Source organism: Cnephaeus nilssonii (assembly GCF_951640355.1).
Source record: "Cnephaeus nilssonii genome assembly, chromosome: 7".
Taxonomy (NCBI): Eukaryota; Metazoa; Chordata; class Mammalia; order Chiroptera; family Vespertilionidae; genus Cnephaeus; species Cnephaeus nilssonii.
In genome coordinates, this window is record NC_137078.1 from 6,352,255 (window position 1) to 6,367,843 (window position 15,589).

Sequence of the window (15,589 nt, forward strand, 5' to 3'; positions counted from 1 at the left end):
TCTTTTTGTTCAACAGTTTATGATATTCTTTATTATCCATAGATGAGTGAGATCATGTGGTATTTTTCTTTCATTGACTGGCTTATTTCACTTAGCATAATGTTCTCCAATTCCATCCAGGTTGCTGCAAATGGTAAGAATTCCTTCTTTTTTATGACAGCATAGTATTCCATTGTGTAGATGTACCACAGTTTTCTGATACAGTCATCTGCTGACAGGAACTTAGGCTGTTTCCAAATCTTAGCTATGGTAAATTGTGCTGCTATGAACATAGGGGTGCATATATCCTTTCTGATTGGTGTTTCCAGTTTCTTGGGATATATTCCTAGGAGTGGGATTACTGGGTCAAATGGGAGTTCCATTTTCAGTTTTTTTGGAAACTCCATACTGTTCTCCACAGTGGCTGCTCCAGTCTACATTCCCACCAGCAGTGCACGAGGGTTCCTTTTTATCTACATCCTCGCCAACACTTGTCGCTTGTTGGTTTGTTGATAATAGCCATTCTGGCTGGTGTGAGATGGTACCGCATTGTCGTTTTGATTTGCATCTCTCTGATAATTAGTGACTTTGAGCATGTTTTCATGTGTCTCTTGGCCTTCCTTCTGTCTTCTTTTGAAAAGATTCTATTTAGGTCCGTTGCCCATTTTTTGATTGGATCATTTATCTTCCTTTTATTAAGTTGTATAAACTGCCTGTAGATGTTGGAGATTAAACCTTTATCAGTGATGCCATTTGCAAATATGTTCTCCCATGCAGTGGGCCTTCTTGTTGTTTTGTTGATGGTTTCTTTTGCTGTGAAAAAGCTTTTTATTTTGATGTAGTCCCATTTGTTAATTTTCCCTTTAGCTTCCATTGCCCTAGGGGCAGTGTCAGTGAAGAAGTTCTTTTGGCATATGTCTGAGATTTTGCTGCCTGTGGATTGCTCTAGTATTTTTATGGTTTCCCGTCTTATGTTTAAGTCCTGTATCCATTTTGAGTTTATTTTTGTGTATGGCGTAAGTTGGTGATCAAGCTTCATTTTTTTGCATGTATCTGTCCAATTTTCCCAACACCATTTATTGAAGAGACTGTCTTTATTCCATTGTATGTTAATGCCTCCTTTGTCAAATATTAATTGAGCATAGTGGTTTGGGTCAATATCTGGATTCTCTATTCTGTTCCATTGATCTATATGTCTGTTCTTGTGCCAGTACCAGGCTGTTTTGAGAACAGTGGCTTTGTGATACAGCTTGAAATCTGGTATTGAGATCCCTCCTACTTTATTCTTCTTTCTCAGGATTGCTGTGGCTATTCGGGGTCTTTTTTTATTCCAGACGAATTTTTGGAAAGCTCTTTCTAGGTCTGTGAAATATGCCGTTGGTATTTTAATGGGGATTGCAGTGAATGTGTAGATTGCTTTGGGTAGTATGGACATTTTAATGATGTTGATTCTACCAATCCATGAACATGGTATGTTCTTCCATCTGTTTACGTCTTCCTCTATCTCTTTTTTCAGTGTCCTGTAGTTTTCTGCGTATAGGTCTTTTACCTCCTTAGTTAAGTTTATTCCTAGGTATCTTAATTTTTTTGGTGCGATGGTAAATAGGATTGCTTTTTTAGTCTCTCTTTCTATAAGTTCACTATTGGCGTATAGAAAGGCCATAGATTTCTTGGCATTAATTTTGTATCCTGCTACATTGCCAAATTCATTTATTAAGTCTATTAGGTTGTTGATGGAGTCTTTCGGGTTTTTTATGTACAATATCATGTCATCTGCAAATAAGGACAGCTTTATTTCTTCTTTTCCAATTTGGATGCCTTTTATTTCTTCTTCTTGTCTAATTGCAATTGCTAATACTTTCAGTACTATGTCGAACAGGAGTGCTGAGAGTGGGCATCCCTGTCTTGTTCCTGTTCTTAGGGGAAATGGTTTTACTTTTTGTCCATTGAGTATGATGTTTGCTGTGGGTTTATCATATATAGCTTTTATTATGTTGAGGTATGATCCTTCTATTCCCACCTTGTTGAGAGTTTTTATCAAGAAAGGGTGTTGGATTTTGTCAAATGCTTTTTCTGCATCAATTGATGTGACTATGTGATTTTTATCTCTCAGTTTGTTTATGTGATGTATCACGTTTATTGATTTGCGTATATTGTACCATCCTTGCATTCCTGGGATAAATCCTATTTGGTCATGGTGTATGATCTCCAGCAGTATCTGATGTACTGCTGGAGCCGATTTGCTAGAATTTTGTTGAGGATTTTGGTATCTATGTTCATTAAGGATATTGGCCTGTAATTCTCTTTCATTATGTTGTCTTTATCTGGTTTTGGTATTAGGGTGATGCTGGCTTCATAGAAGGAGCTTGGAAGTGTTCCTTCCTCTTGAATTTTTTGGAATAGTCTGAGAAGGATAGGTTTTAGTTCTTCCTTGAATGTTTGGTAAAACTCTCCTGTGAAGCCGTCTGACCCCGGGCTTTTGTTTGCTGGAAGCTTTTTGATGACTGCTTCAATTTCTTCCATAGTTAGTGGCCTATTGAGCTGTTTAGATTCTTCCTGATTGAGTTTTGGAAGGTTATATTTTTCTAGGAAATTTCCTCCAGGTTGTCCAGTTTGTTGGAATAGAGTTGTTCATAGTAATTTGCAACAATCCTTTGTATTTCGGCGGGATCTGTTGTTATTTCACCTCTTTCATTTCTGATTTTGTTTATTTGGGTCCTCTCTCTTTGCTTCTTGGTGAGCCTGGCTAGAGGTTCATCAATCTTGTTTGTCCTTTCAAAAAACCAGCTCTTTTGTTGATCTTTTGTATTGTTTCTTTGGTCTCTATGTCGTTTATCTCCGCTCTGATCTTTATTATTTCCTTCCTTCTGCTTACACTGGGCTTTTCTTGTTGCTCTCTTTCTAACTCTTTGAGTTGTAGGGTTAGGTAATTTATTACCATTGTTTCTTGATTTTTGTAGTAGGCTTGTAGAGCTATGAACTTCCCTCTCAAGACTGCTTTCACTGTGTCCCATAGATTTTGGATTGTTGTGTTTTCATTGTCATTTGTTGCCATGATGTTTTTTTTATTTCTTCCTTGATCTCTCTGGTAACCCAGTCGTTGTTTAATAGCATGCTGTTTAGTCTCCATGTGTTTGATTTTTTTGGATTGCTTTTATTGTAGTTGATTTCCAGTTTTATGCCACTGTGATCTGAAAAGAAGCTTGATATGATTTCTATGTTCTTGAATTTGAAGAGACTTTGCCTATGACCCAACATATGGTCTATCTTTGAAAATGACCCATGTGCACTTGAGAAGAATATTCTGTAGTTTGGGGTGAAATGTTCTGAAGATGTCAATTCATTCCATCTTGTCTAGTGAGTCATTTAGGATTGATGTTTCTTTGCTGATTTTTTGTTTAGAGGATTTGTCCAGTGGTGATAGTGGGGTATTAAAGTCTCCTACAATGATTGTATTGCTGTCAATCTCTCCCTTGATATCCTCCAGGAGTTTTTTTATGTATTTGAGTGCTCCTGTATTGGGTGCGTATATGTTTACCAGAGTTATTTCTTCTTGTTGGATTTCTCCCTTTAGTATTATGAAGTGGCCTTCCTTATCTCTTGTTATGTCCTTCACTTTGAGATCTAATTTGTCAGATATAAGTATTGCTAAGCTTTTTTATTATTTTCATTCGCCTGGAAAACCTTTTTCCATCCCTTCACCCTCAGTCTGTGTGCGTCATTTTTTCTGAGGTGGGTTTCTTGTAGACAGCAGATATATGGGTCTTGTTTCCTTATCCAATCTGTTACCCTATGTCTTTTGATTGGGGCATTTAATCCATTTACATTTAAAGTTATTATTGATAGGTACTTATTTGTCACCATTTTTATTCTATACCCCTGTGTTCCTTCTTCGCTTCCTATTTCTTCTTCTTCTTCTTCTTCTTCTTTGTTTACAGAAGACCTTTTAGCATTGCTTGCATTGCTGGTTTGGTGGTGATAAATTCCCTTAGTCCTTTTTTGTCTGTGAAGCTCCTGATTTCACCTTCAATTTTGATTGATAGCCTTGCTGAGTACAGTATTCTTGGATTGAGACCCTTCCTTTGCATGACTTTGTATATTTCATTCCATTCCCTTCCGGCCTGATGAGTTTCTGTTGAGAAATCAGTTGCTAGTCTGATGGGGGTTCCTTTGTATGTAACTTTCTGTCTCTCTCTGGCCGCTTTTAAGAGTCTTACTTTGTCATTGGTGTTTGCCAATTTAATTATAATGTGCCTTGGTGTCGGTCTTTTGGGGTTCAATTTGCTTGGGACTCTGTGAGCTTCTTGGATTTGTATTGGTTTTTTCTTCCCTATATCAGAGAAGTTTTCTGTCATTATTTCTTCAAACAGGTTTTCTATTCCTTGCTCAGTTTCCTTTCCTTCTGGAACCCCTATTATGCGGATGTTGTTTTGTTTTGTGTTGTCCCAAAGTTCCCTTAGGCTCTCCTCCTGCTTTTTATTCTTTTTTTCTAGAAGCTGCTCTACTTGGGGTTTTTTTTTCTATCTTGTCTTCTAGCTCGGTGATGCGGTCCTCTGCTTCTTGTAGTCTACTCTTGATGCTTTCTATTGAGTTTTTTACAGCAGCGATGTCATTTTTCATTTCTTATTGGTTCTTCTTCATTTCCTCTTGGTTGTTACTCATATTGTTGCATTTGTCTTCCCTTCTTTTCAGCCACCTTATGACCATTTCTCTGAATTCTCTCTCTGATAGGTTGCTTGCCTCTAATTCGTTTACCTCCTTTTCTGGTGATGCCTGCTTTTCTTTCATATGCATGCCGTTTCTTTGTCTCCCCATGGTCTCTCTTCTCCGGATGTCTGGTTATGTAGTTCTTTCTCTCCTTTCCGTGGTGTAGTGAAGAGCTCCTTTGGTCCAATCATTTGTGCCACCTGGGGAGAGGTGTTCTGGGTCTCACAACTGTTTAGCGGTCGCTACAGTTGTGGATTTTCAGGCCTCCGACAAGATCCACTCTCCCCTTCAAGATGGCGAGATTTCCCCCTCTGAGCCCGTAGCTCCGGGAGGGGACCCAGTCGCCGTGGGGGCTGCCCTGTCAGGGAAAGCCCGTCCAGCAGTCCCCTACCTTCTCCTGGAATTCAGCTGTCCCTTAGCTTGCTAACAAACACTGCCCATGTGAACCTCAGCTGTTCTCTTTCTGCTCCTGGAAAAGGCTTGGAACACATCTCTATTCTGCCACCATTTTCCTCCTGAATCCAAGTTTGGCAGGTTTTTATAAAATTAGACATACACTTACCATATGACCTAATAATCCTTCTCCTGGTTACCCATTAGAAATGAAAACACATGTTCACACAAAGACCTGTATGCAAATGTTTATAGCAGCTTTACTCATAATTTGCGAAAGTAGAAACACTGAAAATGTCTATCAACTAGTAAATGGATAAGTTGTGGTCCACCCACATGATTTAATACTACTTTATTTTTTTAAATATATTTTATTGATTTTTTACAGAGAGGAAGGGAGAGGGACAGAGAGCTAGAAACATTGATGAGAGAGAAACATTGACCAGCTGCCTCCTGCACACCCCCTATCAGGGATGTGCCCGCAACCAATGTACATGCCCTTGACCGGAATCGAACCTGGGACCTTTCAGTCCGCAGACCGACGCTCTATCCACTGAGTCAAACCGGTTTCAGCTTGAATACTACTTTAATAAAAAGAAACAAGCTACTGATACATGAAGGACATAGATGTATTTCAGATGCATTGTACTAAGTGAAAAAAGTAAGATACAAAGAACTATCTACTGTATGATGCCATCTGTATGGTAGTCAGAAAAAGGCAAAAGTATAGTGACAACAGGTATGCGATTGATTACAGAGTGTCACAATGACCCTTTTTTGGGTGATAGAAATATTCCAAATCTTGTTTGTGGTGGTAGCTCTGCAAGTGTATTAATTTGTCAAAACTCATAGAGCTATACATCTAAAAAGGGTGGATTTTAGTACCTATAAACCTCACATTCAAACAAAATGAGCAAAAAATAAATAAGCCTTTTCTCTTTCATCTTGCCCTGAAAGGTACAGGAGGATGTAAAAACTGAGATTTTATTTGTTTGAAAACTGAAATTTCACAGGTTCTTAGCTGGTTAAGTGACAAGATAAGATTAACTGTGGCTTGGTTTGATGTAACACATGACATGTAGATAGGAAGTTGGAGGATGCATAACTTCCTTAGCATTAGATGTTGCTTGTTTTAGGTAGCAAGGATGGGAGGAGAAATTTCAGAGGTTCTGGTTAGGGAATGCAGAGCATACAACAAGCCTCACCTGGTTCAAACCTTTAGAACGATGGTTACACTGAGGTCCTGTGTCAGAAGGTCCTGGGAACCCCAGAAACCTTGCCTGAAGGCTGGGGGCTGTCCCAGCTGTGCCCAGGATGCAGTATGTCTATGCTTTTCTCAGTGTGGTCCTTGACAGATTTAATCAGACAAGAATGGGGTCAAGAATACCCATTTTAAACCACTCTCCTAAGATATTCTTTTTTCTTTAATATATATTTTTATTGATTTCAGAGAGGAAGGGAGAGGAAGAGAGAGATAGAAACATCAATGATGAGAGCGAATCACTGGCTGCCTCCTGTATGCCCCACACTGGAGATTGAGCCAGGAACCCGGGCATGTGCCCTTGACCGGAATCGAACCTGGGACACTTCATTCTGCAGGCCGATGCTCTATCCACTGAGCAAAACCAGCTAGGGCTAGGATATTCTTATGTACACTAAAATTATATGGCAGTTTGGAGTTAATATGCTTCTTAAGTTGTGGATTCTGTGAAATTCATTCTTCAGTATACCAACAATTTCTTTACATGTGTATAGTTTATACCAGAGATCATTCCCTCCACTACCACTCCTACCCACCCCTCAGCTCAAAGGCCTTACTTAAACTTCTCCATTATTGTGGACTAGAAAATTCCGCCTGGCCATTGCAAGTTCATCTCAGCTGCTTGCAGTCTGACTGTGGTTCACCGCTACCTCACCGTAGTCACTACCTGGAGCTCCTGGACACCGCTACCTCACCGTAGTCACTACCTGGAGCTCCTGGACACAGCCCTGCATAGAGCCTGCCTTATGGTTCCCACAGGTTTCAGCTCCAACTTTATTCTCTGTACTCACCACAGAAGACTGTATGTGCAGATCAAACTTTATCAAAAGGTTGGGGTAATTAAAGAGGAAAGAACCCCCAAAGTTCAACCCACCCTAGTGGTCCCTTACATGTATACCTCTTCATAACTGCTCTCCTGCCCTTATTTGCCTTTATCTTTGATATCCCTACTTTCTTTTCCCCCTCCTATCCACAGGAATTGGTCTTAGCCCAGGACTCACTGCCTCCCCGTGTGTGGGTCAGCTCTTGTCCCAGTAATTCTACATTACAAACCACCCTAAGGCACAGGGGTGCAACAATAGCCACTTACTCTTCCTCCGGCATCTGCACGCCAGCTGGGGCTTAGCTCCAAACTGAGGTAGTCCAGGTCTCCTCCACTCATCTCTCATCCTCTGTGGAAGAAAGAGCTACTCAGGGCAGTTCTCATGGCAGTCATGAAAATTCAAGAGGGTGAGCCCCACACACGTAGTTGAAACCTCTGCTGTTGTATGTCTGTTAACATTCTTGTAGCCAAAGTATACCACACAACCAAGTCCAAAGTGGAAAGGTGGGCAAACACATTGCACACACCAAGAGGCCAGGGCTAGAGTGTAGGTATGCGTTACTACCACCAGGGAGAGAAGACTTGGGACCACTCATTCTGTCTGCACACCCATCATGAGTATTGGTTCCCTTAGCTGCAGATTGAGTCTACAGAAATGCCTGAGGCCTCAACAATACAGTATTGAGCATTATCAACTCCTGAATTTACATAGTCCAGTCCAGTCCTAGACAGATATGGATGCTTCATTCTGATCCTCTTGAAGATCTCTCCAAAAGTGGGGTTTGCAGACAAGTATGCACAAATGCAGAAACAAATCTTTGCATATGCATGAATGCATGCAAATTTACATGTGTTTGTGTGCATGTGTACAGGCCCAGTTATGCATGCCTTTTTCTAAAAAAGGTTACTCTCAGAGACTTTCAAAGGCTAAACTCTTCAGTAGAAAAATGATTTTTCTAACTGCTATATAAATTACAATAATCCTATTTCATAAGATGCCAGGACTTTAATGTAAAGTCAGAAATAGCAGAGCCTTTTGTTCAACCTTGCTTCTTCATAATCAAAGCCTTTTGGACCTGCCAAAATGAGCAGCCAGGAGCTGGACCTCAGTACCTCTAAATGCCACACTCCCTCAACTACACAAACACTGTTGCACTGGAATATTCTTTCTTTTAATCCTCACCTGAGGATATTTTTCCATTGATTTTAGAGAGAGGGAAAGACAGAGAGAAATATCAATGTGAGAGAAACACATTAATTGGTTGCCTCCTGCAGGCGCCCTGACCAGGGCCTAGGGAGGAGCCTGCAAGGGAGGAGCCTATAACCGAAGTACGTGCCCTTAACCGGAATAGAACCCGGACCTTTTGGTTTACAGGCCAATGCTCTATCCATTGAGCCAAACCAGCTAGGGCTGCACTGGAATACTCAAGGGCTTCATTGCTTCCATTTTCTGTCGGGGTAGTTTTATCCTTCCAGTTGTATGCAATTCTTCCAGTGTAGAAGGAAATGGAGGCACTAATTAATTTGGGAACTCCTAGTAACTTGCTGTGTGCTCTGGGACAATCTGCTTCTCCCTAGGCCTTGATGTGTCTTCTGTGATAACCTGCACCAGATGCTATTTGGCCACTTGTACCAAGAGCTCCCTGAGGTCATTTTCAGTGGTCACTTGCACCAGGTACATTCTTGGATCACCTGCACCAGGGAATTCCTTTGGTCACTTTAGTTCTACTTTTCTATAATATTATGCCTTTTTTCGCTGTAGAGAATATTTACACAATTTTATAATTAAAAAATCTAGCCAAAACCGGTTTGGCTCAGTGGATAGAGCGTCGGTCTGCTGACTGAAAGGTCCCAGGTTCGATTCTGGTCAAGGGCATGTACGTTGGTTGCGGGCACATCCCTGGTCGGGAGTGTGCAACAACAACAAAAACAAACAAACAAACAAAAAAATCTAAACCACCAGGTAGCAATAAGTAAACCCAAGTGAAAAGTATCACTTTAGCCCGGCTGTGTGGCTCAGTGGTTGAGTGTCAACTCATAAATCAGGAGGTCATGGTTCAATTCCTAGTCAAGGCTCATGCCAGGGTTGTGGGCACAATCCCCAGTAGGGGGCGTGCAGGAGGCAGCCAATCAATGATTCTCTCACATCATTGATGTTTCTGTCTCTCATCTCTCTCCCTCTCCCTTCCTCTCTTAAATCAAATATATATATATATATATATATATATATATATATATATATATATATATGTATATGTGTATATATATATATATATATATATATATATATATATATATATACATATCACTTTATACCACTAACCATAGACAAAATTATTTCTCACAGGAGTACTGCCAATATGTTCTTCATGGTCAGCAATTACAGAATAAGATATTTTTTAATTTTCTGTTTTAATTTCGATGATAATTTTTTAAATTAAATATAATTGTAGGATTATCTCTTTGGCTTTTCAGGCCCAAGTATGCAACTCTCATATAAGATCTGGTTTTATACCAAATATCTCACTGAGAATGACTGTAAAGTTAGATTAAAAACAAACACATCTTGTATGGTAACAGAAGGCAACCAAGGCATCTAGGACTTGAGGAGCTAAGAATGGGGCAGAAAAAAAATATATATATAATAACATCAGGGTAACACTCTCCATTGTTTCTCTCCTTGAGACATTTGCTGCATTATAAGCATACAGTGCAAGCCCTGGCTGGTTTGGCTCAGTGGATGAAGCATTGGCCTGTGGACTGAAGGGTCCCGGATTCGATTCTGATCAGGGCACATGCCCAGGTTGTGGGCTTGATCCCCAGTTGGGGGCATGTGAGAGGCGGCTGATCAATGATTCTCTCTCATCATTGATGTTTCTATCACTCTCTTCCTCTCCCTTCCTCTCTGAAATCAGTAAAAATCTATACTAATAATAGACTAGGGCCGTCATGGCCAGACGGACTGGTCCAGGCCGGAGCTCCACACAGGTGCACTGGGCCCACCACCAGGTGCAGGAAAGGGGAGTCCAGGTGGGAGCTCTGTGCAGGCACTGGGCCCGCCAGGCATGGGGAAACCAGAGTCCGGGCGGGAGCGGCCCCAGCACATGTGGCTGGGCAGCCTCAGGGGCCGTGCAGATGGATGGACCGCACTGGATGGACCGCGCTGGATGGCGCCGGTGGGCTGAGCGGAGAGCCGTAGAAGTACGGAGCTGTTAGGGCAGTGGCCCGCGGGGCTAGCAAGGCTGGGGCGCCAGGTAGGCCCCAGGTCCTCAGGCATTGCCAGGGGAGCGTGGCCGTACCGAGTGGGAGAAAAAGCCCTTCTTTCCAGAAGAATGCAGATGGTTTAAACGTGCATAGAGAAACTGCAGTGGTACCAACATGACTATATCAATTCCCCGAGCCGCCTGTTGGTGCCCGACCGCAGGCTTCACTGTGGGGCGTGGGCCAGGACGTGGCCTTGGCAGCTGGACTCACCCCCCGGCATCGCCTCAGCATCACGACTTCACAATGTCACCCGCAAGTGGCCATCGCTGCTGGTCTGTGGGCCCCGGTGAGCCGGCACCGTGCATGCTCCGGGCTGTGCTCTCTGTGTTTCCGTGGAAAGGACACCATATGTGATGGGTGCTGTTGACTCCTTAAGGTTGAAACGACGCGATCTTTTCTCCATATTTTACCATACAGTCTTCTCAGGCTCAGGGAACCGGCAGCCCCTGGAGCGCCAGCTTGGCCATCCCACACAGCCAGACGCCACCAGGAAGCACAGAAATGCCAAAGCCCCAGCGGAACCCGCTGTGAAACAGACCCCAGTTCCCATACTGGAGCGGAAACAAGAAAACAGTGGCACCTGTTGGACCTCAGCTGGGACCGTGCCCGCGGGTCTGTCTGCAGGGTTCCCGCACCCTGGCCGTGGCCCAATGGCCAAGGAAGCTCTGCAGGCCTTGATTCTGGAGTTACGGATCTTAGCAAGTCGGCAGGTGCACAAAGGTGGAGTCAAAAAGAGCAAGGTTAGACTGTGAGTGTGTGCATTTATCCACATATATGCCCATTTCCCCCAGTCTTTTTCTGAGCTGTTTGAGAGCATGCTCTACACATGACAGGATGCCCGGATACTCCCCTGTGTATTTCCCAAAAGCAGACACTCCTACATAACAATCTCCACCCAACCACGTGAGGAAATCTCCATTCAAATGGTATTAAGGTTCAATCGACGGACCCCATTTGAATTCTGACAACTGTGTCAACAATGTTCCCCACTCTCCACCCTCAGGATCCCATCCACCTAGGATGGGTCCTCTGTCATTCCTGTCCCTGACAGTTTTTCAGTTTTAATTAAAAATCATAGACTTTTGCTTTAAAATATTTTTTAATAAATAAAAATAAAGAAAGACCCACTGGCGCTCCAAGTTAGGAGCCAGTGGTCCCGGATTGTGAGAGGGATGTCCGACTGTGGGATCGGGCCTAAACCGGCAATCAGACATCCTCTGAGGGGTCCCAGATTGGAGAGGGTGCAGGTCAAACTGAGGGACACCCCCCCATGCACGAATTTCATGCACCAGGCCACTAGTATATTTGAAAAAAAAAAAGTACAGAACCTAGAGGCTAAGCAGAAAGAAGCAACTTACAGTCTCATGGGGTATCAGAACGAAATGTGATATTCATGGCTAACAAATAAGCCAGGATTGGAAGGGCTCAGATCCCAGAGAAAAGAGAATTATTTGAAAATGAGTTGGTATTCCACCCCACTTTTCCCATCAAGGCATTTGCTGATTCCTAAGCCATGAAGGTAAGATATCAAAAGCCCAAGCAGAAAGAGGCAGACCAGAGGCTAGAAAGTGAGATAGTCTCACTGTGCTGAGGAGTCTGAAATTGGAAGTCAGGTCCCAGCAAGGAGTCAGAGCTCTGAAAAGTACCTCCAGGGTTTTAGTCAAGACTCCAGACAGACGGCAAGTAGGAGTTAAGGACAAAGTGGAAATAAATTAGCTTTATAAATCCTAAAACTCCAGCCTCAAAATACCACATTTCCTAATTGGAGCAGGGTGATCTGCCCCTACTCTTTCTGCCAAAAGAAAATTATATTATCTCTGGAGAAGGAAAACATCCTACAATTGTGATTCACATTGTCTAAAGCTTGATAAAAAATCTACAAGTGAAATCAATAAATAGAATCAGTGACAGAAAATCAGAAGAAGGAAACAGAAATAGATTAGATTCACAGGAGATTGAGATATTGGAGCTATTAGACACAGGCTGTATACAATTATGATTAACTAGAGGCCCGATGCATGAAATTGGTGCAAGGGCCTCAGCCCCAGCCTGCCACGGCTTTGTCCAGAAGGAGGTCCGGAAGGACATCTGGTCTAATTAGCATATTATGCTTTATTATTATAGATTATTATAGATATCCTAAATGCATTTGTTCCCTTCATTTCATTTCATGGTTTGATAACTAGTTCATGTCCTTTTAGCAATGAAAAATATCCATTGTCTGGAGTTACCACAGTCTATTTATTTACCTACTGCAGGACATCTTGGTTGCTTCCAAGTTTTGACAATTAGAAATAAAGCTATTGTAAACACTGACAAACAGATCTTTTGCATATACATTAAAAACTGCTTTAGATAAATATCAAGGAGCATAATTGCTGAGCCTCTTGGTAAGCATGTGTTGAGTTTTGTAAGAAACCAGCAAATTGTCTTCTAAAGTGGCTGTACCATTTCACATTCCCACCAGCAACGAATGAGAGTTTTCTGTTGCTCCACATCCTTGACAGCATTTGGTATTGTCAGCATTTTTGGATTTTAGCTGTTCTAATAGGTGTGCAGTGGTATTTTATTGTTGGTTTAATTTGCATTTCCCTCTTGACATATGATGTGGAACATCTCTAGGTAATCAATCTCTCCAGGTAACAGGAGAATTTTGAGTGGACATTGCTGATCAAAGACAGGAATGATGGTTCTTTTGGTTGAGTTAGAAACCAGGATTCTGATGAAACAGATAGTGATTGGAGGGCCCATGCTGTCCCAGACAGCTTTATGACCACCCACCCAGAAGTTTGATTGCTTTGGAGACAAGTGTTGAGATCATTATGATCCAGACCCACATCATGGTGGGTATTGAGATGAGTATTATGACAACCAACACAAGGATGTTGGTTGACATGGGGGCTTGGGATCACTATGACAACTGAGGCAGCAGGAACTATGACAGAGGCTATGGTCCAGGACAGACAGTGGCAGAAGAGCATTTGGTAGGGGGTACTATAGGGATGATGACTACAGAGGAGGGGGGCACGCTTTGAAGGCAAACAGAGATATAACAAACAGAGATGATTATTGATGTGACAGAGGTTCATCCCAAAGACCCAAACTGACTCCAAGGCCTCAGAGTATTCATAAGGAAGATGATTCCTCTGCTAGCAACTCACAATCCATCAGTCAGCCTCTCTCTGTGGAGGGACAAAGCCTGTTGGCACAGCTGCTAGAGAACAAGAAGCAGAGGAGCAGCTATGGAAGGACAGGAGACATTGCAGTGTGAGCTGGATGAGTCAAACTAGAACATCAGCCTCAGAGAGACACCCACACTGGTGAAGTGAAGGAACTCAGGAACCAACTGGATGATAGAAGACGAGGAAGTGAGTCACCACAGACTGGGACCTCAGTCATATCTGGCAGAAATGCAAGAAGGAGAGAGAGTGAAAAGTCTCACTTAGGAGGAAGACTGTCACTCTCCAACTTCTGAGTCTCCAAAACCTGAACTGAACAGCCTCTGAAAGTAATGCTAGTCCCTCCACCCTGAACGGCGGCAGCAATCTTGGGGAAGAAGAACAATGCTATCCCCCTCACCAAAGGAGAACGCTTACAAATCCAGCATTCATTTTTGATTAAAAAAAAAAAACTCTCAGCAAAGTGGGAATAGAAGGAATATACCTCCACATAATTAAGGGCATATATGACAAACCTGCAGCCAACATCATACTCAATGGACAAAAAACTAAAAGTGTTTCTTTTAAGAACAGGAACAAGACAGGGATGTCTGCTTTCACCACTTTTTACAAAAATTTATTTCAGAGAGGAAGTGGGGGGTGGGGGGAGATAGAAACATCAAGGATAAGAGAGAATAATTGATTGGCTGCTTCCTGCACACCCTGTACTGGGGCCCGGGACTCTTCAGTCCGCAGGCCAACACTCTATCCACTGAGCCAAACTGGCTAGGGCTTCACCAGTCTTATTCAACATAGTACTGGAAGTCCAAGCCCCTGCAATCAGACAAGAAGAAAAAATAAAAGGCATCCAAACTGGAAAGGAGGAAGTAAAACTCATTATTCATAGATGACATGATATATTGTACATAGAAAACCCTAAAGATTACGCCAAAAAACTACTAGAACTGATAAATGAATTCAGTAAAGTAGCAGGATACAAAATTAGCATCCAAAATTCGATGACATTTTTATACAATGAACTCTCAGAAAAAGAAACTTAAAAATCCCATTTACTATCGCAACAAAAAAATGATACCTAGGAATAAGCTGAACCAAGGAGGTGCCCGGGGTGAGCACCTCATGCACAGGTGATCTCTCCAGGACCAGGAGCAGCTGGAAGAGAATGAGGTGCTGCAGCCTGCATTTGGCCAACTGGAGACCTCCAGCATTGCCCTGGCCTCCGTCTGCAGACAGCTCCAAAGGAGGCTGCCCCTGAGAGCAGTCAGCCTCAACCTAGGCCCCTCCTGGAAACACCTAGAAACCCCAGAGCCAAGGCAGCAGGGCCTCCAGGCTGCAGCTGGCTCAGATAAGAACACCTTGGGTGCCATGTCCCAGAGAATCTAGGAGTCCTGACAAGGTGGCACCAAGTGGTGGGTGGGAACCTAGGTGAAAGCCAGGAGGAGGAAGAGAGAGACACAGAAGGTCAGTAGCCCCCCAGCTCGCAGCCTGAGCCAGAGGAGCACCCGACTTTCTGGAACCACCCCTGCCCGCTCAACTCTGGGCCCCTGGGAGAGGGAGCATCACCGCGACTCCACATGGCCCGCTGTGGAGGTCCAGGAGGGAGGCCGCCTTCCGGAGCCCCTACTTCTCTACAGAGCCCTTCTACCCCCTCCAGTGAATCTGACAGTGACCTGGAGCCATTGGGGGCAGGAATCCAGTGTCTGCAGAAGCTGTCCCAAGAGTGGGACGAGGCCATGCGGCTGATGAGAGCGCTGACATGACCATTTCTCTTCTTCGAGGCTGAGGACAGTGCCCTTCAGGTAATGCCCTCCTCCCAAGCATCTTCGCTCCTGAGCACCTTCCCCAGCATCCTCTTCTTCCTCCTCTCCTCCTCCTTCGTGAGCACATGTGCGTATTTGGAGACACATTAAAGAACTGAGTCTTCTGGAGAAACCCACAGGGCTGATGCCCAGCAGAGTGGGAAGCCTGCCGTCTTCCTACCAG

General features: G+C 43.2%; 1 pseudogene across 1 annotated transcript; it reads left to right on the top strand.

Moving 5' to 3' along the window:
- Positions 1-10,780: 10,780 nt before the first annotated feature.
- Positions 10,781-15,389, top strand: LOC307102724 (protein PIMREG-like; annotated as a pseudogene). The gene is made up of 2 exons: positions 10,781-11,167; positions 14,741-15,389. The product of its transcript is annotated as a protein PIMREG-like (transcript).
- Positions 15,390-15,589: the final 200 nt, after the last annotated feature.